Source organism: Notechis scutatus, chromosome 1, assembly GCF_049901735.1.
Source record: "Notechis scutatus isolate UNSWTSFEM ecotype Mainland chromosome 1, rNotScu1.2, whole genome shotgun sequence".
In the NCBI taxonomy this organism is placed as follows: Eukaryota; Metazoa; Chordata; class Lepidosauria; order Squamata; family Elapidae; genus Notechis; species Notechis scutatus.
In genome coordinates this window covers 185,401,463-185,427,809 of record NC_142009.1, presented here as the reverse complement: position 1 = coordinate 185,427,809, position 26,347 = coordinate 185,401,463, and the positions used below count along the sequence as shown (strand labels likewise).

The window sequence follows — 26,347 nt, the reverse complement described above, 5'->3', positions numbered from 1 at the left end:
TCTGGAGGGTGTCAGAGGACCCATGCATTAAGAACTTTTTTAATTTTCTTAAGAATTCTCAAATAATTAGAAGCAATAATCTTTTGGAATAAAAACACATTAGTCTTCAGGAATAATAAATTTAGTACAGCATAAATTCCTATGATTCACAGGTGTAGATAATATATTCTATAATATATATATATATATATATATATATATATATATATATATATATATATATATATATATATATATATATATATATATATATATATATATATATATATATATATATATATATATATATAATATATAATATAATATATATATATATATATATATTATAATATATATATATACTATAATACATTCATTGGTCTTTATAGGTGCCACCAAACTTTGTAGTTTAAATTTCTTATTGGCTTTTGAATAACTTTAAAAAAACATATAAGTATCTAGTAACAACAGTGCTGGACAGGTGATATTGGAGTCTACCACATGGGGTTGAGAAGATTATAAAACTACAGAGAAAGAACGGGTGTGCTCTTTGTCTTCTTTTATGTTACTTTGATGAATTGGCTGGAAGTATCTAGAAAACACTGATATATCCCAAAGCTGTATTTTTCTGAAGTCTTTTGTTTGGGAATTTGGGCCATTCAAAACTTTTTTTATAAGAGATTGCTCAGCTCCTTTGTAGTGTTATGAAGACATTACAAATTTAATACTCTGTATCTGACGTTAAATGTTATGCATCTTCCTTGATAACCTATGTTATCATTTCATGAGAAATAACCAGATCTATAGAGAACATGGTTTGAACCATTTGGGGTAACGTTCCACTGGGTTAGCACATTGCTATTGAGTAGGATATTCAAAATGACTTTTGTGCACAAAGTCCAATAATGCTGACAGCAACATTTGAGGGCTTCTTATTTTCCTCAAGGAAGTGGTAAAAATATTTCTTATGTTATATGTAGAGGTTATGATTCTTTACCTTGTTAGATAGGAGATGGCTTCAGACAGCAGGAATACTGCATGAACAGAAAAAGATTAAAAGTTAGAAAAATTATAAACTTAATTAGAAACTGTCCACAAAACTGATGCTTACATAAACAATAATACAGATATTATTTTTCCCTTTTATTTTAAAATTATGGTTAAAAAGCAGCCTCCCCCACCCCCCACAAGGGAAAAAAGAGCCTTCCTCCTACAATATAAATTATTGATAGAATTTTACACTGGATTTTGTAGAAAGAGTTTGAATCTCATCCCAGAGAGCATTTGAACTTCAGAAAATCAACAGAGATTTTTGATTCCTATATATGTTTTCCTTACTTGAAATGAACATAAGATCTCTTTTAAAGATTTGGCAACTGACAACTATAACATTAACTTGACAGTGTTGTTTAGGTGCCTGCATGTGAAATAGCAACTTCTTCACACAGAGATGGAGATATTATGCTTTTTCAATGGTGACCCACAGATAAATAAACAGTCTCCCCAATCTACTTTAAGCAAAGTTATTTTAAATGGCAAGTGTTGTGCCTAAAGATGTTTCATCATCTGTGTTTCTGTACTGTTGTTTTTTTTGTTTTTTTTTGCTACATTTTAAAATACATTATTGTTCTTAGTCTACTAATTGGAAGCCTGGAAAAGTGTATAAAAGATGAAAGATAAATCCATTAACAAATTATGGTGCAAGGCTTTAATTGTCAAGGCATAGATAAATAAAAGGCTAGGGGGAGAAGAAGACAGACACAGGAGTAAGAAAAATGACAAATGCTTTCAAACCATCTGAATGTTTGGAGAATGAGGCTTTTTCCATAAAGAAAAAAATGGCAGATTTAATAAAATAAGACCATGTGACCATCAGTTTAAAAGGTTCAGTCAGACCTTCCAAAAAAGAAGTTGGAAGTTCTTTTTTGGAAGAATTTCTTTTTTGGAAGGTCTGACTGAACCTTTTTTAAACAGGTAGTCACATGTTCTTCTTTTGTTGCCCTACATGGAGGAAAACAGGGCTGGAAAGCAGGTTAGTGAGATAATGGTGGTTGCTCTGGAATGGGGTGGAAGGGACAATTTTGCATTATTATTTTGAAATGGGGTGGAAATGGGACTTTGCATTATAATGCAAAATCTTCCCTTCCACCCCATCCAAGAGCAAAGATAATGAAAAATCCTCACTTCCACCCCGTTCCAGAACACTCACAATTCCCTCACTAACCTGCTTTCCAGCTCCCTTCTCCTCCATGCAGGGCAACAAAAGAAGACCATGTGACTACCTGTTTAAAAAAAGTCCAGTCAGACTTCCAACTTCTCGGGCGGAAAAAGATCTCCCATAGTTGTAAGGACTCACTGAACTGACTGATTAGTCTCCCAGCTGATGGGGCTGATGGTCCATTGCCGCTTCCCAGCTGATCATCACGGCTCCCAGTCATGCAACTTACTAGGCCTCCCTGCAGCCCCCTAGGAGCAAGAATGGGGTGGGGTGGGGTGGCGCACCCTCCACACCCCGTTTTGGGCTTAGTGGCCTCCCTGCATTTAGCTGGGAGCCAAAACAGGGCAGCGGGGACTCCTGGAAGGGATGGAGTGGGTGGGGGCGAGGCCAGCCAGAATTTTTCCTACCAGTTCACCCAAACTGGCGAGAACTGTCTGAATCCCACCACTGATACACACCCAAACAAAAGAGAAAAAAAAGTATCTATCTCTTCCTCATCTAGGCAACCCTGACCAGTGGCACTTGATAGCAGCACTGAGGCTGGACCTGAAGAGGGAGATGCCTCAACTTCAGCTCTCGACTGCTTCAGGCCCCAGAGCCTCAACTTCAATAGCACAATTGCTGCCACTCAAAAAGGCTGCCTCCCATTCTTCCTCAAGGCACACAACTCTTGCAAAATAGTGCAATTGCCCCCACGGCTTAGCACTCTCCAGGATGTGCCACATGCTACTTACCTTCATACATTGTTCTCTTTCTGTTGATCTACCATTACAGCCTATCTAAGGCTGCTTCGGATTGCATGAACCCTTTGTTCTGCAAGTGGCTTTGGAGAATACTTTTCTGCAGCTTCCAAAAACCACACAAAAGCATGCCCAGGTCTGGTGGGATTTTTTTTCAGGCTCCAGAGCCCATGTGAAAGAACAGCCCCCTCATCCAGCTTCCAGAGGATCCAGAGGCTATGCAAGAACATACTCCATTCTCACACAGCATCCACAGCCTCTGAAAATCATGTGAGAATGAGGCATGTTTTTAAAAACAGTTTTAATGAGTGTTGGAGAATGCTGGCAAAATGTGGTATGTTACCATTGACACGCTTATCATAGGTGTAATTACCATCACTGAGCAAGATCTTCAGTGATAGAAATAGGCTTGAGAACTCACAACAGAAACCTGCAAGACAATGTGAAAAATTTGACAGGGCTAATAGGGAAACAGCTCCAGATTATGGAGCACAATTAAATATTTCCACACCTAATTCCTCCCTGTTAAAATATGATTTTATATAACATAATAACTATTCACTGATGAACTGGATTCCCCCATACAACTCTGATACTGCATCCTAGTTTTCCCTTAGTTTCATTCTCTAACTATATCTTTTGTAATAGCTTTTGATTGCCTAGAACTTCTGAGAACTGTAATCCCAACTGATCTGGAAGGAACTAAAAATAACATTATTAAGCAAACTGATTTCCCAGATTGGGAAAGCAAGTCACAGAATACAGAGCTTGTAATTTGCGTGGACATAAGTCAGAGGATCTATGGGGAATGTGTGTTCTGCACAGAAATGGCTATTCCTCCATGAGTCTTGGTGCAAAACTAATGATAGCCTTCTGCAGTTGTCTTATTGCTTTGTTATACTTTCAAGGTGAACACCGTATTTCTATTTTTGTAAAGTGCAATAGTAGCCTTTTATATTTAAGATAATGGCAGTGTAAACTTTTCATGCAATTATTAAACAATGCCACAATTATTTTTCATAGATAAAATATGTAATTTTAATATACTGTATATCACTACTTAATATTTTGTAATTACAAATTACAGTGGTAAGAAATAGATCGGTCTACATATGGTGATTAGCCTAAAGGCTAAATGAAACATCCATATCTAGAGAATATACTGTACTTCTGAAGGTAGTTGCTGAGGGCAAATACATTTCTGGAATAAAGCTTCGTTGGCATAGGAAAGCATAGCAAAATACTGTATCTCTCTACCAGTCATAATAACAACTGCATGTTTTTCCCGGGATTGTGTGGCTGCTTCATAAAATACCTCTGGCCTTTCCATTAGGACTATTGTATCTGAAATAACTCTGGAGTGAGGATACAAGCAATAAGAGGAAATTCACAGGAATTTATCCATCATGAAATACTGCAATGTAACAAGGCAACAAAAAATATTTGAATGCATCAAATTATATCCCAGGGTTCACAAATGAACCAGTGATATAGAATGTCGAGTGTATTAAACAAGGCTGACAGATCCTGTTAGGTATAACATTGATACCAAATATGGTTTGGGTGAATAAATATATAAAACTTAGATATCATGGTTTAAGTGCTTATCACTTTAAGCACAATGTTGCAGGCAATTAGCCGATTAAGGGTGCGGTTAGAAGTTACAATATAAGGAAGCATTAGAAGCTGGAAAGCTTACTGTGACTAACTGTGAATACTGTTTGTACTGTGCCTGTGACCGAGATGATCCTGTCTGCTACTCTTTGCTGATTTACTGCAGAATTCAACTGTTCTACTGTTTGAGCGTCTTGCTGAATATCCAGTGTTTGTTTCTCTGGAGAGAGGCACCGGAGGAGGAGAAGATATCTTTATCGGCTGATAAAGATATTGTAAGGACTCTTAACTTGGACTGTAATAGTGAGTCTTACTGGATGGAAATATAGTGAATGACTAATGGACTGAATGACAATGCTTTAAACTCTAAATGGATTAAAAACTATTTAAACTACAAACAGTGTTTGTGTTCAGTGTGTGTATACTCTGGGGCCCTTCCACTCTCGTTTGGCTGTCTGGCTTGACTACTGCTGCAATACTCTGCTAGGGGTTTATCCCCAAACCCTAACAGATCCAAAAGATATGATATAGTGAAACTTAGCCAACAAAATATGTTGGGAATGACAACGCAAAATATCATTCAGAATTTCAGAAAGTGTGTTTTCAGTTGAATGACCTGCCTGATATCCTGACTGATAAGGATAGAGAAGACTATTGGGAAATAAATGAAGAATCAATTGAGAGACAACTCTCCTAAGGATTTCAAATAAAAAAGGAAGCAAAGGCTAGTAACCTGAAGATTAAGAGGAATTCAAGTTGCTTTTCTTCAACAAAAGATAAATAGCATACTTAAAAACATCTAGAAAGCTATCTGTGATTAAAGAACAGTTCACCAAGTAGATAATATAGGATGCAAAAATGTAAATAAGAACAAGATAAAGGAAGGAAAGAAAGCAATCAGCAGGGAAAATACTACAGAGATCATCCCATGGTTTGTCCAACTTTCTCATCTGCAACAGAGATAAATTTAGAGGTAAAGAAAGTCAAAGACATCCATGGCCATGGGATCATGGCCAAAGCAGAGGTAATCTTCAACTAAAAGCTATCCATTGAATGATGGTTCAAAGTTAGAACAGCCTTGAAAAAACTGACTTAGGACTTGCGCTTGCATTTATTATCATTGCACCATCCCTGTGGTCATGTGATTGTAAGGTGGATGCCTGGCAACCAACCTGCATTTATGTATCTTATGATTTATCACTTTGTTGTTTGTATGCATACTGAGTGTTATGCACTGGAGACAAATTCCTTGTGTGTCCAATCACACTTGGTCAATAAAGAATATTCTGTTCTGTTGTTCTCCTTAGGTTAGAATCGGTGGGATTCAAAAAATTTTTACTACTGGTTCTGTGGGCGTGGCTTGATGGACATGATGTGGCTTGGTAGGCATGGCTTGGTGGGCATGGCAGGGGAAGGATACTGTAAAATCTCCATTCCCACCCTGCTCCAGGGGAAGGATACTGTAAAATCCCCATTCCCTCCCCATTTCTGGGGAAGGTTACTGCAAAATCCCATTCCCTTCCCACCCCACTAACCTGCTTTCCAGCTCTGTTCTCCTGTGCAGAACAACAAAAGAAGACCCAGTCGATCAGCTGGGACGGGAGGCAGAGGATAGGGGCGGGGCCAGTCAGTGGTTTGCTGGTTCTCCGCACTACTCAAAATTTCCGCTACCAGTTCTCCAGAACTGGTCAGAACCTGCTGAATACCACCTCTGGTTCAAAACCTTTTCTTGGTTCTGACTCATTGGAGAAATGTTCACTATGAATTTGAGACAGACCTTTTTGGTAACTGTTCTCAGATTTTTTAGATCCTTGCTAAAAGGATTAGACTCTTCTCCTCTTAGTTGTCTTTTCATCAACAGATCAAACTCTAATTATTTAGGAGGTATTTGATCTTAAGCTGATTTGTCTCTTGAGCAGAATTTCAGCTATGTGTTTATTTCTTTTTATTTATGTTTGTGTATCTGTGTATCCATATATAAAAAACATTTTGAATTCATGCTCTCTTTTATCCTTATTTTTACTATATTTATTTACTTTGAGTGCCATTTTTGGCAGAAAGTTGGGATATATATATTCAATATATATTCAATAAATAATTAAACAAGTTGTCTAATTTTCCAAGATGGATGTAGCACTCTATATATACAGAGCTAAACCATCAGTTTTAAATGTACCAAAAGTAAAAGCTGACATCAGAGAAGAGGACAATAATAGTGCTTTTGTTCTTGTATTGCTATTGCTCCAGCAGTGCACAAATTCTCCTAGAAATTATAGGGCTTTCTTTTTCAATAAATAAGTTAAATAAACTGCATGATCAAAGCAGATATTTTGCTTGCTGTAGGAGGATAAAAGATGCAGGCACCAATAAACTGAATTAAACAGGCAAAGCGTTTTTGAACGTTAGTTAAACAGGTTGCATGGTCAAAGCTACCATTTTGTTTTCTATTTCAACACATTTCAGAAACATTGAATATGATACTGCTCTTTTGCATGAGAAATATTGTCTATGAATTGGCAAATTTAATTAGTGTAATAATCAGTAGTGGGATTCAATTTTTTTTACTACCGGTTCTGTGCTTGATGGGCGTGGCAGGGGAAGGATACTGTAAAATCTCCAGTCAGAGGGAGTATTTGCCGGTTCTTTGAGCTACTCAAAATTTCCGCTACCGGTTCTCCAGAAGTGGTCAGAACCTGCTGAATACCACCTCTGGTAATAATGTTGTAGGTGTTTGTGTAGTTACCATAAGTTTTTAGTTGGTAGCTTGAAACACAGAAACAGAAAACATATTTATTTACTGACTGGAAAGAAAAGATAATGTCAGCTGTTCGTCCGATATTGAGGGGGTGAACGATAAGATACCAATTCACTCGTGTAGCTTCAGTGAAGTTTTTATTCGTCTCCCATGCCACAACACCAGGTAACAGCGATCAAAATATGTTAAAGACAGCTCTGGTTTTCGTTGCAACCCAGAGCTGTATTTATACATGTTATACAATGGATAATAACATAATTACTATAATCACCTTCCGGTCGCCTTCACTGCCTAACATCCAACATCCTTAAATTAAAGAACCATGGTAACTGCACCTTTCCCTTTATCGGTGCTTCCATGCACCCCCGTGACAATTCCCCCTATCCCCCATTTGCCCCGCACCATTATTACACCACCACTCTCTTGATATTCAGCTATGAATCTTCATTATTGCACCACTCCTTGCCAGAAAGCCGATGTCAGTCATTTGAGGAATTCTCATCATAACGCCAATGTGGTAACACAGTCAATGTAAGGTAAGTAAATGACTATGGTCGTATCGCATCTCGGCTGTCTCGGCTCCAGTCCGTTCGCCACTGGAGTCGCGAGATAACATATGAAACCTTATGCTCTTTTATTTGCTTTTGTATTTGAAGCAGTAGTTTCCCTATCTTTTTCACTAAATGATCAAACTCTGGACTTCCAGGGAACCCATGGAGAACTAAAAATGGCTTAACAGAGAGGGTAGTCAATGATCGCAGTTGAATGAGAAGTCACTGAAGCATCTTCATATTTATTACATTCTTCCCCCTTTGGTCTTTCAGAAACATACCATATGCCTATTTTTATTCCATTTCATTCATTAATCCTTTATTCTCAGACTTTACAATATGAAAATGGTTGGCTATGACATAAATAGACCATCTCCCCTTTTATATACTGTATGTTTGTATGAAAAAGTAAAAGGATTTTATGCTTGTGATGTCTGGCTATCTAATTTAATTGTATTAAGAACAATATAATAAAAAAAGAAATATTTTCAATAAAAATAATTATAAAAAATATCAAAAATTGCTGAAATTTTACAAAATTCTTTCTACTATTAAAATATATATTTCATTTAAAGAGGCTGGATGTCACCTGAGTATGTTGTAGTGACCTATTGTTTCATTATTTATTTGTTTGTTTGTTTGTTTGTTTAATTTATATTCCCGCCTATTCACCCATGGCAATTCGAGGCGGCATACACAATGTAAAACCATATTTAAAACAAAAAATAAAAATAAAAACAATAAGAACTAACAAAAAGAATCAAATAAATTAGTAAAGTACTGTTAGGTATAACATTGATACCCAACAAGGTTTGGGTGGATAAATATATAAACTAAGGTATCATAGTTTAAGTGTTTGTAACTTTAAGCACCACACTGCATGTAATTAGCCAATTAAGGGTGCGGTTAGAAACTGCAATAAGAGGAAGCAGTAGAAAGCTTGCTGCTTACTGCTGCCTACTGTTTTACTGTTTACCGTTTGCTGTTTACTGTTTACTGCTGTTTACTGCTGGATACAACTGTTTATTACTGTCTTACTGCGACTGTCTACTGTTTGATCGTTCTACTGAATATCCAGCGTTATCCTCTGGAGAAAGGCATCGGAGGAGGAGAAGATATCTTTATCGGCTGATAAAGATATAGTAAGGACTATTATCTGGACTGAGTTAGTGAGTCTTACTGAATGGATATATTGTGAATGACATACGGACTGATTGACAATGCTTAAACTCTAACTGGATTAAAAACTATTTAAACTACAAACAGTGTTTGTGTTCAGTGTGTGTATACTCTAAAACCCTTCCTCTCTCATTTGGCTGCCTGGCTTGACTGCTGCTGCATACTCTGCTAGGGGTTTATCCCCAAACACTAACAATGGTTATGGGCCCAGCTGCACAGTCTAACTAACCAGGATATAGCAGTGAGAGTTGGTGTGAGTTGCACATTACTGTAAAAACAAACTGTTTTTATTAGTTTAAAATAGTCATATATCTGAAGAGTAATGGCACAAGTAAATCTACCACATCTGTCCCTGATATCCAGGCTGGATGGAACAAACTATGTTTCATGGTCAATGAAATGTAGTTTACTTCTACGTAGAGAAGGTTTGTGGGACATAATAACAAACCCACCAGATGTGAGTAGCTGGGATCCTGATGATGAAGAGGATAACCAAAAGTTACAAGACTATAAACGGAAGAATGAGCAGGCTTTATGCATCATAGGACTGACTCTCTGTGACCAGCAGCTTGTCCATATTCGTGGAGAAGAAAATGCTGCAAACTGCTGGGAGAACCTCAGGAAGATATATGTTCGGGACAGTGTAGGAGCACATATAAATCTTACACGGAAGCTGTTTCGAACACATCTTCAAAGGAATGGAGATATGTTAGCTCATTTAAACTGTATGAAGAGCATTTTTCAAGAATTACAAGAAAAAGAGCTTATCTTTAATGAGCTGCAACAAGTATACATTATATTATCTTCATTAGATCAAAGCTATGATGACTATGTGACTTCGTTGGAAGTATTGCCTAAGGATAGCCTCTCATTAACCGAGATTACAGGCAGGCTACTAGAAGAAGCCAGAAGAAGGTGTGAACGTGACCAGCTGAGAGAAGATAAATCTAAGAAAGAAGAGAAATTATCTTCAAAGCTTGATAGAAACCAGCTTAGTAAAGGAAAGCACCCGGAAGAAGAGAATTTATCTTCGACGGCATACACAATTAAAAAGTGTTTTAATTGTGGAGGAAGAGGACATTTGGCAAGTTTCTGCAAAAAGGGAAAAGCCAGAATGTAAAAAAGCCCAAGAAAGCCTTTGAACTAGCCATGTTTAGCAACTGTGATGTGAAGAATGATTTATGGGTGGTGGACAGTGGTGCATCCCACTGCATCACGAGAGATAAGACAAAATTTGTAAAAATGTCTACAAGCTCTCAACATATATCACTTGCTAATGGCTGGAACCTGAAAGCGAAAGGAGAAGGTACTGCACATTGTCCGTGCATAAATCAGGATATAAAAATGTTGTATGTACCGCAACTAAAGTTCAACTTGCTTTCTGTAAGGGTATTAGTCAAACTAGGTTATGTAATTACATTTAAAAATAATAATTGCATAATTGAGAAGGATAAAAAAAGGGTAACTGCAGCTTTAAATGGAACGTTATACGTCTTAGATGATAGTAAGAAAGGGGAGGCACAGACTGTATTTAACAATATAAAGCCTCATAATGAATGTATCCATTTATTGCATAGGCGTTTGGGGCATGTAAATTTTAAAATGCTAAAACGTACAGTAGAGTTATCTGATGGAATAAGGTTAAAACCTTGTGATAAATATTTGCGTTGTAATGTTTGCTGTGAAGATAAGAGCAAAGTATTGCCTGCAAATAGGTTAAATGGTTTCAAAACCAAAGAACCTTTAGAAGTGATATTTGCAGACATCATAGGTCCAAAGAAACCCAGTATGGGGGTGCTCGATATATACTGAGCATTATGGACCACTATTCTAGATATGGGTTTTGCTACTTAATGAAGAGCAAAACTGAAACATATAAACATTTTTTCAACTGGCTTAAATTTGCAGAAAGAAAGACTAAACGGCAACTGATAACCCTGGTGACAGATAATGTACGGAATTTGTTAACAACAAATTCCAGAACAGACTAAAGGTAGCTGGAATAGAGCACAAGAAGTCTGCACCATACAGGCCAGAACACAACGCATTCATAGAGAGAAGAGGCCAAACACTACAGGCAATGGTTAGAACAATGTTAACTGATTCTGGATTACCTGATTCTTTGTGGGGGGAGGCTACAATGTGTGCTAATAACATATTGAACAACGTTGTTAACACAACGACTGGTGAAATACCATTCACCAAGTGGCATGGCAGGAAACCTGACCTAAGTTACCTGCACACATTTGGTGCACCAGCATGGGTGCATATCCCTAAACAACTCAGGCATAAAGGGCAACACAGAGCTAAACGATTTTTCTTCGTTGGTTACCAGGCAAACCATAGGGCATATAGATTTTGGGAGAAAGGCACATCTAAGGTGTTATGTAGTGCTAGTGCCCAATTTCTAGAGCACTTAGGATGGGAGAAGTTAGAACAGGATACCAATAAAGAAGTAATTATTGAATCCTATAGAAATCCCATTAGTTATCCCTGTAACTTTAAGAATAAAGTAAAGAGAGAAATACAGGAAGAAATAGAGCCCATAAAGGAAGAAATAGATCCAATAGCTGAGCAGGATGAGGAAGATGAACAGGAAGTAGTTCAAAAAAGTCCTCCTGCAAGCCCTGTAATTCCCAGAAGAACTACACGAATATCTAGACCGCCTGATAGGTACCAGGCTAACACAGTGTGCCAGATTAATAGAGTTCCATGTACTGTAGATGAAATAAAAATGTATCCTACTAAGGATAAGGAAAGTTGGTATGCAGCAATGAATAAGGAACTGAACTCATTAAAGAATATGAAAGTATATGAGAATGCGAGATTACCTGTAGATATGAAGTCCATTGGCTGCAAATGGATCTTTAAGGTAAAATCTGATAAAGATGGAAATATAATCCATAAGGCACGATTAGTAGCCCAAGGTTTTAGACAGAATGCCAATGACTATGATGAGGTGTTTGCACCTAGTCTTAAGGCAGCAACCTTGAGGGCAGCTTTAGTGTGGGCAGCTAGCAAAAAATATATAATTAACCACCTAGATGTGGAAACCGCTTACTTGCACGCCCCATTAAGACACACTATATATATGAAAAAACCTGTTGGAATTAAAAGTGAAATAATAGATAATAATGATTGTTGGTTGTTAAAAAAAAGCCTCTATGGTCTTAAACAATCAGGCTATGAATGGAACCAGTATATTGTAAAGGAACTAAACAATATAGGATTCAGAGCTGGGTTAGCCGATCCATGTCTATTTAAAAGGGAGACAAATGGGAAAATATCATTATTATTATTGTTCACTGATGATATTGCATTGATTACTGAAACTAATGATGAGGCCAATAAAATAATAGCATCATTAGAAAAGAAAATAAAGATTAAGCAATTAGGGGAGATAAAAAAAATATCTAGGTTTAAATATACAGAAAACACAGAAGGGCTTTAAGATATCTCAGGAAGATAAGATATGCAAATTGCTAATAGATCATAAAATGGAGCTTTGTAAGCCGGCTAAGACTCCAATGAGTCAGGAGTTTAGCAACACTGATGCACAAAGCCTGGGGTTTGATAAGGTAATTTATCAATCATTAATAGGTAGTTTGTCTTATATTAGCAATTGGTCTAGACCAGACATATCGTACAGTGTGAATCAGTTAGCTCGTTTCAATTCTGCACCAAGTGAAAGACACTGGATTGCAGCTAAAAGAATATTAAGATATCTTAAAAAGACAATGAATTATTCATTGTATCTAGAGCCAAAAGGTGATCTAATTCTGAGTGCTTATGCTGATGCTAGTTTTGCATCAGAAAGAGACACAAGAAAGTCGACTTCAGGAACAGCCATAATGCTGGGTAAGACATTAATAGGTTGGAAGTCAATAAGACAACAGCATATAAGTTTGTCAACTATGGAGGCAGAATTCTCCTGTTTATCGCTATTATGTACAGAATTGATTATGTATAAGCAAATGATGAATGATATAGGCATAACTGTGAATTATCCTATAATTATACATGAAGATAATCAGGCAGCAATTCAAATGGCCACAAATATTGCAGTCAAAACTAGGAGCAAGCATACAGATTTAAGGTACCTAAACGTTAGACAATCTGTGAGAAGTAAAATGATACAGCTGGAGTACTGCATGTCGGAGGACAATGTAGCTGATAATTTTACAAAAGCCCAAGGTGCCAGGAAGCACCAGGAGAGTTGTGAAAACTATGGGGTTAGATTGTAAAGGTATTATATATTTATATCACCCAAAAGGGGAGAATGTTAGGTATAACATTGATACCCAACAAGGTTTGGGTGGATAAATATATAAACTAAGGTATCATAGTTTAAGTGTTTGTAACTTTAAGCACCACACTGCATGTAATTAGCCAATTAAGGGTGCGGTTAGAAACTGCAATAAGAGGAAGCAGGAGAAAGCTTGCTGCTTACTGCTGCCTACTGTTTTACTGTTTACCGTTTGCTGTTTACTGTTTACTGCTGTTTACTGCTGGATACAACTGTTTACTACTGTTTTACTGCGACTGTCTACTGTTTGATCGTTCTACTGAATATCCAGCGTTATCCTCTGGAGAAAGGCATCGGAGGAGGAGAAGATATCTTTATCGGCTGATAAAGATATAGTAAGGACTATTATCTGGACTGAGTTAGTGAGTCTTACTGAATGGATATATTGTGAATGACATACGGACTGATTGACAATGCTTAAACTCTAACTGGATTAAAAACTATTTAAACTACAAATAGTGTTTGTGTTCAGTGTGTGTATACTCTAAAACCCTTCCTCTCTCATTTGGCTGCCTGGCTTGACTGCTGCTGCATACTCTGCTAGGGGTTTATCCCCAAACACTAACAAGTACAATAGAACAAAATTTGGGAAAACAAAAAACAAAACAAAAAATCAAAAACCAACTCCCACACCCACCCACCCCGCCCCGATGACAGCAGATAACACTAGCCATTTGATGGGCTCCAACCCTCTATGGGTTCCCCAGGCCCACTGGCAAAACCAGGTCTTCAGTGTCTTTTGGAAGAGTATTAGTGAGGGGGCCATTCTAATCTCTGGGGGAATGATATTCCAGAGAGATGGAGCCACCACGGAGAAGGCCCTTCTTCTGGGTCCCACTAGGTGTATCTCCCTCAGGAGTGGGACCCATAACATTCCCTGCCTCCTCGCTCTAGTGGGTTGGGTGGATGTGACTGGCAAAAGATGTTTCCTTAGATAACTCATATGCCATATCTCTTCCTGTACTGTTTTGTAAATTCACCTATTTAATTAAAATGAAATTATTCTGTAATCCCTTGAAGGTTTTTAAAATGAAAATACTAGAGAAGGGTAGATTTTGTTGTTGTTTATTCATGTCTTGTGAACTAGCAGACAGGAGAAAATTCACTACTTGCTCTGTATGCTGGTGCTGTTCTATATATCACACCATAACATATATACCATCATATTAATGAAGTATTAATAAATGAATGTAATACTTTATTAGTGATGAATGCTCCAGAGCTGGCTATTGTAGCCAATCAGATGTTTTTCAAAAATGCAGAAAAAGGGAATAAAAGGCAAAACTTTTTGGATAAGGCAAAACTTTTTATTATTTTTTGTCATTGTAGTAAATCTAAAATAAAAATATCAGAAATGTTATATTTAAACTAAATCTTTAAACAGAAAATATGCTGGTTAAAAAGTCACTTCCAACGTATTTTAAAAATTTAAATTTATATAAAGTTAGTTTATTTAAGCAAGTCTTTTACTTATTATCTATCTGTCAATCTGTCTGTTCCGTCTATCTACTTCTTTTTTCTAACCCTAGCAGAGATTTAAAACTGTTTCTCAATGGATTGGCTCTAAAATTTTATATCTAATGAAAGTAATGCCAAACTTCAGTGGGGCATGGGCCAGGGTGCCCCTCCATGTTCAAGCAGAAGAGGAAAAGAAAGAAGAACTTTAAAAATATCAAAAAATAGTTAATTCTCTTTCCTGAAAGTCTCAACACTCTTCTATCCAAGAGCACAGACCTTAAGTGGTCTTATTCTTTGAAATAATTGAGATAATATTTTCATTTGCAAAATGCTGTTTCAGTATCCCTTCTTTTAAATTGCTTCCTTTTTAGCTATGCTGGATCAGTCTATATTTTGTGATTGTGGAAATTCAATTTCCCAATAAAACAGGATATAATACATGATCCTACTGTTTATATTAGATTTAACCCTCTAAATGTATATACCATTTGGCTATAAAGATGCAATCACTCTAGTACTGTAATACTTTAATATTTTTTACTTCTCACCTTTAGTCTAGAATTATTGAAAAACTCTCTGTGGCAAAATAATTTGGCTACTGATAAGGGTTGTTGGTCCTGACTTGTTACGACCTTTCTCTTTGTGTGGAGATAGCATTCAGGATTGGGTGATCAGTCTCTGCCTGTGATTGGACTGAGTCTGTCAAAACTTTGATGACACTCCCTCTGCTGCTAGGGACCTCCCCAGAAATTGGCAAAGGAATAGTGACAGACTGACGTGTTCTCCTATAAGTATAATACACACCATTACATTCGGAACACACCACGAAAGGGAGGGACTGAATGCTATCTCCACACAAAGAGAAAGGTCGTATCAGGTCAGGATCAACCACCCTTCTCCATTGTGGTGGAGATAGCATTCAGGATTGGGACATACCAAAGCCGGCTGTCCTACAGGTGGGCCCAGTGCGGTCCGAGTCCCTTATAATTGTCTCAGAGACAGATGAACCGCTCGAAGCTCTAACCAATTAATATTATGGTCCAAATCTGCCTGGGACCATTGTCCTTGGAGCACCCTAGATTGAATGTGGGCACCCCAGCCATGAAGACTGGCATCTGTGGTCAGCACGAACCTGTTCGGTTCCTTGATTAGGAGTCCCATTGAAAGCGCCTCAATCCTTAAAGACTTAAGGACCAACGGAGTTAATCTGACCTGTAAGAGGGAACAACTCCTACCTGTCTTCTGATAAGGTAGAAGGAACCATTGGAGTGACCTAGCATGCAGTCTAGCCCAAGGCACTATATTAATGCCTGATATCATTTTCCCCAGGAGCTTAAAAAATGTAGCCAGGGATACCCTAGGTTTAGATTTCACTTGTCCAATTAACTCCCTGATACTCTCCTGACGTTCTTGGGATAAGGACACCTTGCAAGAATTATTATCTATAACAGCTCCCAGATGGAGTAAGGTATTGGTGGGAGTGAAGTGGCTTTTGGCCTCGTTGACAGAGAAGCCATGCTCTTGGAGCACCTGAACGGTGATCTCTAAATCCTCTACTGATCTCTACTGAATCTCTACTAAATCCTCTACTGATCTCTACTGAATCCTCTATTGATCTCTACTGAATGGTGATCTCTAAATCCTCTACTGATTTCTAAACTCCCTCTGCTGCTAGGTCTACCACTCTACAGCTGCTCTAGAGCTCTAGATGGGGAAGATGACTGGACCAGTATGTCATCGAGATAACACTGGACCCTAACTAGTATAGCCCTAAGGTGGGCTGCCAGGGCTGCCAACGGCTTAGTGAATGACCTGGAGGTTGAGGAAAGTCCAAAGGGCAAGGCCCTGTATTGGTAGTGCCTCCCATTGTAGCAGAACCTGAGGAATTGTCGATGAGCAGGGATAATAGGGACATGGAGATAGGCCTCCGTTAAATCAATGGAGGTAAGGAAGTCCCCCTCCCTAGTTCCCTCCAGGATGGATTGGAGTGAATGCATCTTGAACCGCCTGTATTTCACCCGGCGGTTAAGGCACTTCAAATCCAGAATTGCCCTCCATCCCCCTGAGGCTTTTGGGATTACAAACAATATGGAATAGAATCCCATGCCTTGTTGACCCTCGGGCACTGGCTGAATAGCCTGAATCTCCAGCAGGTGCTGAATAGTTGTTTCCATAAGGTTTCTTCTCTCTGTATTCCTAGAGATAGGGCAACGAATGAAAAACCTCGGGGGCATAGAGAGGAATTCTATAGATAGTCCGGAGCGGACTGTCTCCAGGACCCAGGTGTCAGTGGTTACTTCCTCCCAACGCCTGGCAAACAACAGATGTCCCCCAATGGGAGGGTTGGTCTCCATTTTATCTGGGGCGTCGGAAGGGACGACCCCCAGCCCCTCGAAAGGGCCGCTTATTGTTAAAAGGACAATTTCTACCTGTCCTGTCCTGGCTTTGTTCCTGCCTGCAGGCGAAAGACCCCTGGGGTCTTGGGGAATCCCCCTCCTGTTTCAGGGGTCCTATAATAAGAGTGTCTGGCATAGGGAGTGGGTCTATAATCACTTTTTCTGGACTTGGATGGCAAAACCTTCCTTTGTCCTTGGAGTCCACTAGGACCTTGTCCAGAGCCTCTCCAAAAAATTTATCCCCTTTAAATGGGGCTGTGGCCAACCTCCTCTTGTGCCTCATATCAGCTGCCATTGCTTTAGCCAGAGCAAGCGACGAGAAGTCACTGTTCCCCCTATTGCCCTGGACACAAATCTGGCAGCACTCAGTGTGGCATCAGCTGAAAATTCTACTGCTGCCAATAGTTTGTTCACATGCAGGTATGATCTGACATCGTCCAGTGGAATTCTCTCCTATAGCTCCTCGAGCCAGATGAGAGAGGCCCTGTTGAAGAAAGATGTGGCTGTGGAAGCTTTCACTGCCCATGCTGCTGACAGGTGTGTTCTTTGCAACGTTTGCTCAGCCTTTTTGTCCTCAGCCTTCAGTGAGTCCTCAGGCTCCCCAGGGATGTCTGTGTTGGCTTGCAGGGCTGCAACTGGAGCACCAACATCGGGCACTTCCAGGGCCTTGGAAAGATCACCTCCTACATTAAACAATTTCTTGTCTAGGGAGGAAGGGCTTGGACCGGACCGAGGGACGACCACTGTCTTTGGATGACTGTGGTGAACATCTTTGGTGCAGGGATGACATCTGCTGTGACTGTTTTCTCAGAAAACAAGGGGTCATTGGAGTCTTCAGAGGGGTCTGTGGGCTCCTGCGGTTCAGGGACTAAGCCTCGCTCTGTGGCCTTTTTGGCCTTAAAGAGATCTAAAGATGGCAGGTTGGAACAAGCCAGGGATAGAGCCTTGGTCAACCTCGTTGAGGCCCTCATCATCGGAATAGTTTCTGTCCATCAGCTGGCCACTGTCAGATGTGATGGAGTGGGAGCTTACAGCAGGAATATACGCACCTGATTCTGTATGCAGGGAAAGATTATCATCATAATAAAACCTGTGTATCCTACTGTGTCTGGATGAGGAAGCAGGTTCTCTGAGGGAGAACCTCTGGTCTGTTTCAAGACAGCTGACACTCCTTGCCTCACTGCCTTATTTAACATAGCCTGCATATTAACCTGGAACTCAGGTTCCTGTGCCCTAACTGGTCTGATCCCAGCTGACATGGGAGTAAAGGTTGCTTCTGAAGCCATTCTGTGTCTCTGATCAGTAACTGTCAGTTGCTCTGTTGTTGAGAAGCCTCAATAGATCCCTGCTCTTCAGCTCCCCCTATGGCCGCTTCTGCTACTGCAGCCTTGTCAGTTTGCAGTTGCCTCTCTCCTCTTGATAACGGCCGTTCCTCATTTGGGCGGGAAATTATGCAGGGTGCCATTTCCTTATCATTTTGCTCTTTCCCTCGAGCCCACACTTTATCCAGTGCCTTGTCCCTGCAGCGCTCATCCCTCTCTGCTGCCTTGGAGCCCTTTCGGGTTCCTGCAGCCTTGTCCTTTGGCTTGGGGCTGTAAAATAAAGCCATCTGTTCTGGGGCTGCTCGGCTTAGAGAGCGTGATGGCTGTCGAGCCGCCCCCTCCCCACTCCTGATATCACAGCTAGCCTTTTGTGATTCTGCCATCTCTGACTCCAACGATCTTACTCTGGAGTCACATCGAGCATGCTCCAGCCTTTCACTTTCCTAAACCTACTCTCACTATCTGTACTCTTCGCTGCAGGTCTTCTGCCCCTTTAAAGGCTACCGCGGTTAATCTCAGCGTCTCCAATGGCCGAAACTGCTGGGAGCCTCCCAAGCCAAAGTGCAGGAAGGAGGTGAGGATGGTGTTCAAACTCCTCCCGCAACCAGAACCTTAGTTCCTTGTAGATCGGCCCTCAGCCGATCCGAAGTCCAATGACCAGGGCAGAACCCTGGCTACGCTGCAGTTTGACAGCTGTCAAAGTAGTAGACCGGTTCCGGCTTGCAATAGAATTCAGGATTGGTGTTTTTATTCCTATTTTTCCAATCAATTTGAAAGGATTTGTTAAATTTGCTAGGAGAAGAAATTAACACGTCGTCCAACAAGCTGACTGAGTCAATTTCTGGGGAGGTCCCTAGCAGCAGAGGGAGTGTCATCAAAGTTTTGACAGACTCAGTCCAATCACAGGCAGAAACTGATCACCCCACCCAATCCTGAAGCATAAAGTTTTGGGGTGTTAATGTGTTCTTTTATTCTCCAAATACGACTAAGGTAAAATATTTTGCTTTTAAATCTTCATTTTTGTGAAACAACATTGCACTTATTTTTCTAATGTGAAATAAATATTATAGTCAATAAAAAGCAAATGTGTTTTTAAAGGAGTCTCAACTGCAGTTCATTCTGTAGTGCTTGCAGCATTTGCGGAAGTGCACACTCACATTTTGTTTTGTGAAGAAACATCAAGATAGGACATTAATTTTAGAATATCATTAGCATGATCATGATGAAAAATGCATTCTTGTATCTGTCTACAGAACCACAAGATAGGAAACTCTGCTTTAGGACGTATAAGGATTAGGTTTCTTTGCCCTCATAAAGATACAAATCATCTACATTAGAAGTAATCTGTATTGAAGTACAAATTATAGCACAAAATCTGATCAAGTGGGTTTAAATATCCAGGGTTGGTAAACACCATGTGACCACTGATTGGTCTGTGAGGGAGTATTAACTGAAAAATAAAGATGGACTTTAATCCAAATCCCCAAATCCTAGTAATTGTAGTACCCCCATGGCTTCAGTCTGAAAGAAGACAGGAAATAGGAATTAAATACATCAGCATTCTAAAAGCTCAGTTTTAAGAGATTTTAGTATATGATGTATGTATTTTTATGTTCCCAGTCTCAAGTAATTTAAGTAATTTTATTGCTACTTTGGGGAGCAATGATTGGGCTTTTCTCTGATTTCCACTGAGGCTCTTCACTGTTTAAAGTTGATCACATTTCAAAACATAACTCTGAAAATGGAATTTTGTTTTAATATATATTTAATACATTGATGTTTTGTGTTAAATTATTCCAAAGGCATTGCACGAACAACATATTTGGACCAGTTCAGTAAGTAAAAGCACACATTTATAAAAAGTGATCTATTACAGCCTGCAGCCATTCTTTATTTTGAAATCATAGTTTATTTGTGTGTTTTTTAAGATTTAGAATAGTGCTTAAAACTGGTTCTAGAAAAAGCCAGTGTTTGTTTTTCCAAACATGATGATGTTAATTATATCTGATTATATATGTTAATTATATCTGATGCTAATTATATCTCTCCTCATCTATCAAACAGTTTTGCCACTAATGCAAAATAAACTAAATGCAATTGTTTTGTAACATACATTGAAGTAGGAATTTAAATACATATTAATATGAAAAATACTTAACAATAAAACTATAAATCTACTTACTCTTTCCTATCATATCTATTTTAGGTAACCTTAATTGATTGTTAAGCTTGAAAATCATTTTTTTAAAAAAGAACAACACATTTTTTTTCTTTTCATAAAGGCTGTACAAGTAGTCCTGACTTAATGACCAAATTGGAACCAGAATTTTCATTGCTAAGCAAAATAGTCATAAGAGGAAACAGCATGTGATTGTATTGCTTAGTGACAGCAGTTCTGGTATTCTGGTTGCAGTTATTAGGCCCATACCATGCTATAGCAAGCTGAGGACCTCACACTTCTCCTTCCCTGCTGCACTTGCCTGCTTCAACTCTCCACACCCACCTTGTTTCCTCCATGTCTGCTTGGTCACTCTACTGCTGCCTACATCTACTGCTCTCCCTCCATTGATGACATTCACCATCTTCTTCCTCCATTACTGATAGGGTGCATTGGTTTACACAGACCTGAGATTAGAACTGCCAAAACAGCTGAGGGAAAAAAATCACTCTGAAAATGATTTTTAGGAATGTAAAAGCCATTGGAGTTCAAGCCACAAGTCTCTCCTTTTAAGAATTTGTAGAAGCATGTGAAAAGCATGTCCTTTTGAATCATTAAATCAAATACATCTTTTTCCAACCTCACATGGCTACTTCATAAACTGCATCCAGTTGTCTCTAGGTGGCCATGTTAATTATGCTGACTAACACTCCATATGCTGACATAAAATGATGCTGGCAAAAAAATTGCTGTCCCAACTGCAAAGCCCTGTTTGCCATGGTAATAAGGATGGAGACTGATGCTTTCCATACAGTACTTATTCAGTGTAGGAAAAGTTAAGAAATGTGATTGATATGTTCTCCTAGTTTCATTTGAATGGAGCTACTGTTGAAGTATGGCTCTAACACTCTTTCAAAAGCTCATTAAATCTGAGATTATAAGGAACCCACATAAGACCTGGCTGGCTTTGGAAATAGCCTGGCATTTGCATAGGCAGATGATTTTGCAGAAACCAGATCCTCAATCTTCTCTGCAGCCCAAGCCAAAACACTTTCCAGCAACCCAAGGTGTGCCTGCAGTCTGAAGTGGCTGGCAGGGTTGACCATCCATTTTTGATGAAGTATGCTAAATTATATCCATAGCAAAAGTTAAGAAAAAAAGCTGGAAAACACTGTTTTAACATCGAGACAGTTTAATTTGTCTTTAAACTGATTCAGCTTGGGTTTAGGATGACTTGAAGGCAACGTGAATGAGAATATGACATTAAAAATAGGATTATTGGACAGATGCAGCTACTCTGAGCTACTTCTTGTTTTTCCAGGCTAAGTTTATCTTTCACTAATGGTTGTTGCATATTATATCTTCTCCCAGGTCATCTCTATGCTCCTGTATATTCTGCTTTGAGAACTGCAGATTGTACTTGTTATAGCTGTATATACTAATACCATAATAAGTGTTAGAAGTGTTATAAACCTGTCCCTGTGGGAAAGGGGAAGGCATGACTATGATTTTTATTCAGATTTTGACTTTTGGAAGATGCCCATCCCAAATCTCCCAGTTACGTCTTATCAAGTGTCTTCAAGTATCATCTTACTGGGCTCATTTCACTATTATTTCTTTTCAACATTATTATTTATTAAATTTATATGCTCTCTCTCACCGATAAGGCAACTCTGGTCATCTTATAGAAAATAAAAAGATAAAGTGAAAAGAATAAAAATTTTAAAAGCTATATATATATAACTAAAACCAAAGAGATGGTTTTGGGGATGAGATCTTCTTACCCTGTCAACAATCTCCAGTGATGAGCACGTCCTTTTGAGTCGCAAGCCAGCTAACAAAATCAGGTTTTGCTATTCTTCCGTAAGGCCAAAAGGGAGGAGTAGACACTTCTGATGGTAGAATATTCCACACAGCAGGCACCACAACAGAAAAGGCTCTTTTCCTTGACTCTGCCAGCTGGAATTCCTCAGCAGACAGGGTCCACACTAAACCCTTTCCAATCGAGTGAGCTGAGCGTCCTAATTCCATTAAGGCAAGAGGTCTCCTCTGATACTCTGGACCCATGTCATAACATAGCTTTGTTTTCTTTTAACCAGCTGTCCTACACAGGTTTATTGAAACTTTATTATTCATAATGATTCTTCACCACTGCACAGGATTTTTCCTCTATCCCTTCAGTGATAGTCTCTGTATTCTTCCCACACTTCCTACTAATTTTGGTATATGTGTATGTGTCTTTACATTTAATAGCAATAGCAATAGACTTACATATACCGCTCAATAGTGCTTTACAGCACTTTCTGGGCAGGTTACAAATGTCAGCATGCTGCCCTCAACAATCTGAGACCTCATTTTACTATCCTCAGAAGGATGGAAGGCTGAATCAAATTTAAGCTGGCTGTGGGCAGAGTTAGCTTTCAATACTGCATTCTAACCAGGGGTGGGATTCTACCAGTTCTGACCGGTTGTATAGAACCCCTTGTTAACTTTCTAAGAAGTTTTTCCACCCTTATTACATTCTTGGCAGTATGCCTAGACTTACTGTCTCAGAAGGAGGATTTTTTTTTTTTACTTTCTTAAAGGGGAAGGGTTATTTTAAGCTTTTTACACTGCTGTTGGGAGGAGATACTTCCAGCCACATGCAACAATCAGCACTTTGAAGAAATAATTGAATAACAGGAAAGGAGCTTTTAATGACAAGGAACCAAGACATTCATCAAGGCTTCTTGGCTAGTTAGAAAGATTGACATTCAAACGTGAGTTTACAAACCCTTTCTGAGTTTTGGTCTAAAACTGGTTTTTGGTGAAGTTTAATTCTGTCCTTGGTGACATTTAATCCTGTGTTTATTGATGGGATAATTTTCCCTATTCAGCTTTGTTTGGAAGGAAAAAGGTTAATCTCTGTTCCTGAAAATAAACTGGGTTGAGAAATCTGGCTAATTCCTTGTCTATTTGTTCTGGTAATTGGTTTAACAAGCAACAGCTACTGTTGTGATTTAATTATTTGTATTGTGTTTGAATTTTTTCCTGCCTCATGGTTTCTTTTTCTATTTGGGGAGGGGGTCTTCCTTCACTGCTTTAGTGGTATCTGGCACTGTCCTTTTTGGGTATACTTCCGAGAGGCAGGATGCAAACTTGGCACTGATGTTTTTACTGCCTTTCTGGGGGGCATGTGACCTTTCCTTAAATCTGGATGATTTCCTTAGGATATCTTGTGAGGTGAGTGAGACCAGCTGGTATCTTTAAGTGGTGCAAATGGTTCTAAGGATTGCTTTTCCTGGGTGTGCTCTTTCTGGAGAGCTTAAATGACTTCTGGGTTTCACTTTATGAGCAAGAGTTGGCTGCTTATAGTTATCATTGCATTTTAACTATTTTAATTCCTCAAGGTGCTCTGGCACCCTGCCTGATTTGTAACTCTGGCTTGCAGGTATTTTTAATCTAATGATTGGTATTTAGGGCAGCTTTTTGCAAGCAAAGAAGCTTTTTGTATTTTTGTACAGGTAATCCTTGACTTACAACAGTTCATTTAATGACCATTCAAAGTTACAATGGCACTGAAAAAAGTGCCATTTTTCACACTTACGACCATTGCAGCATCCCCACAGTCACGAGAAGCCAGGCGAGGAGAAGCGCCCCTCGACGTGAGTGACATCGAGTTGGCCACACCCACCCAATCACATGACCACCAAGCCACACCCACCAACTAAGCCATGCCCACATAACCAGTTGTTAAAAAATTTGAATCCCACCCCTGCTCCTATTCAACAACATCTGCCTATCCCAAGTAGGAAGACAAAAATGCCAAATGCAGTCTAAATATGTGCAACCAACCGTAATAGTATTTTCAATTTATATGTCAGCAACTTTGGGTGGTTTATAATTGTTAAAACATTTAAAACCAAAAAAAGCAAATAAAAAAATCCCACAACACAAAAGAACAACGATGGCAAAAACAAAAAATCCAGAGGGGAACAGAAGGAAATAAAGGAATATTAGGGGTTGTCTCCAAAGGCCTGTGCAGAGAGCCAGATCTTTAAGGTCCTTTGAAATACAAGGGTGGCATTTGAATCTGGGGGAGGGAGTGGAAGGGAGGGAGGGGAAATCTCATTCCAGAGAGCAGGCACTGGTAGATACAATGAGAGACAGGGCATGCAGCACTTTCTGAACTCAGCCCTTGCAAGAAATAATCATTACAAAATTTAGTACCATTCTAAGATAATTCTAAGATAATTAAAAACCACCATGTATAATGGTACTAAAAACTACAGGAAATTCAGCAGAATTAACAAAGGCTATGCCACTATTGGTCATCCAATACCCTATCCAGTTTCTGTCCCACATGCAGGTTTGGTTTGAAGCCAGTCTGAGATAAACCTATATAATCTGTATGATCTAGAAATCCTGAGAAACAAGCCATCATCCCCTATTGCAGTACCTTAAGTAAGAACAGAAAAGTGGGACATAGTTGGGAATTGTTCTTTGCTTCATTAATAAGTGTCTGGACAGGACTAACTGAAAGCTGGTATATTGCTCAGGGTGTCATTGGAATGCAAGTGTTTCTTATAATAATGTTCATGTTCTTGTTTCACATAATTCAAACTGAGACTTAGGGTTTTCAGATCAAGTTGAGTATTAAAAGATTTATTTAAGCAGTGCCAAGCCATGGAAAAATAGCCTTTTGCATCAGTCTATTCAAACTGTTAACCAAAAAGTGTAACTGCCCAGAGGTTAACATTAACCTATTGGTCCACTGCAATGTACTCTGATGGCTTACATTTTCTTTCCTCATGGCATGACTGTCTCTGACCACTTGAAAAAAACCTCAAATGGATAACTGTACAAAGGCAAAACTGTAAAGAGTAGTTTCTTTATATCATTACCATCAAATAGGCAAGAACTCTTAATTTTTCTGATGATTTTGCCCTATCAGCCTAGTAATGATTTCACTCGGTTCCTTGAAAACTTAGATATTTCATATGGGTCTATTCTGTAAGCGAAGCACTAAGTAATTGTATGCAGGTAGTGCTTACCTAGCAACTGCCTTGGAGAGCAACCATTCCCAAATACAACACTAATAAAAAATTCATTTTCCAACCAATGCACGAATTTAAAAATAACAAAAGCCTTCACTAGGAAACTGATTAAGATCTGGTCGGTTTCAAGTAGCAGCTGTCAGTCATGGGAGAGTTCTAATGGACTAATTAAAGTCACAGAATTGAGCTTGTTAACACTTTTTAGGGATGTTCTGTGAAGCAGAGAAAAGCAGCTCAGGAAGAGTGAACTTGTTTAAATAATCTCTCCAACCTGCCAAGGGGCAAAAATGAAGTGGGGGAGGTTAGGAATAAGACACTGTACAGGAGAATTTTATCTAGTGATCTTTGCAGCATGTCTCTCTCATTTTGTCATTCAAATTCAAAATTCAAAAATGTCCAAAAACTTTTAAGTGCCACTATATTACTTGCCCATACCATTTATTCAATCTAGAAGTCAATCAGGGCTCCAAGAGAATCAGTTGGTGGAATAATAAGAATATATTCTCTAAACCACCATGAAGCCATTTATGCACATAGGATTTAAGCCAGAACAAAAGAACATTGGTTGAAAACATCTCAGTGTAATTCATACCAAAATGTATCATGTGTATCATAATTTTTTTAATAAAAGCTGC

The 26,347-nt window shown here is 38.8% G+C and overlaps 1 protein-coding gene across 2 annotated transcripts in view; it reads right to left on the bottom strand.

Annotated features, from left to right (window-relative positions):
- ZNF385B (zinc finger protein 385B) overlaps positions 1-26,347 on the bottom strand; it is a 279,989-nt gene that overhangs the window by 223,190 nt on the left and 30,452 nt on the right. Inside the window, exon 2 of one of the 2 annotated variants that reach the window (XM_087949651.1) lies at positions 977-1,013. The exons of the other annotated variant lie outside the window; for it this stretch is intronic. The gene's annotated coding sequence lies outside the window, so the exon portion shown is untranslated. The remainder of the gene's footprint in view (positions 1-976; positions 1,014-26,347) is intronic. 2 annotated transcript variants of the gene reach the window in all.